The sequence below is a fragment of the Octopus bimaculoides genome, chromosome 26, assembly GCF_001194135.2.
Source record: "Octopus bimaculoides isolate UCB-OBI-ISO-001 chromosome 26, ASM119413v2, whole genome shotgun sequence".
Lineage (NCBI taxonomy): Eukaryota > Metazoa > Mollusca > Cephalopoda > Octopoda > Octopodidae > Octopus > Octopus bimaculoides.
This window is the reverse complement of record NC_069006.1, coordinates 1,941,052-1,941,837: the sequence shown is the minus strand read 5'-3', so window position 1 is coordinate 1,941,837 and position 786 is coordinate 1,941,052.

The following is a 786-nucleotide window of genomic DNA, read 5'->3' as shown; positions in this document are numbered from 1 at the left end:
ATATATATATATATATATATATATATATATACACACATATATATATATACATATACATATAAACATGTAGATACATACATACGTATATACAGACATACATACATGCATATATTCTTTTATACTTTTATTCTTTTACTTGTTTCAGTCATTTCACTGCGGCCATGCTAGAGCACCGCCTTTAGTCGATCAAATCGCCTAGTACTTATTCTATCAGTCACTTTTGCCGAACTGTTAGTTACGGGGACATAAACACACCAGCATAGGCTGTCAAGCGATGGTGGGGGCACAAACGCAAATACATGCATACGTACGTACATATATATATATATATATGCATATGTGTGTTTATACATATCTATGACGGGCTTCTTTCAGTTTCCGCCTACCAAATCCAGTCATAAGGCTTTGGTTAGCCCAAGGCTATATTAGAAGACACTTGCCCAGGGACATATATATGTAGTTAGATAAATAGATGGATGGAGATAGATAAATATGTAAGGTAGTGTAAGTCGCAGGTATTCATGCAAATGTATATGTTATGCCGAATCTACAAATTGCAATTTTTTGAACCGAAATACTCTGATTGTATAAGATTTATATCGGTTTGCACTGCATGTTTATATATTTTTATTTATATAAGCCAACATACATATTTATATGCAAATATATGCATATATGACAACTATGTAAATACATATATATATGTATGTATATGAATGTGTGTCTATATATATAGGTGAGCGTATGTATGTTTATATGTATATATATATATATATATATATATAT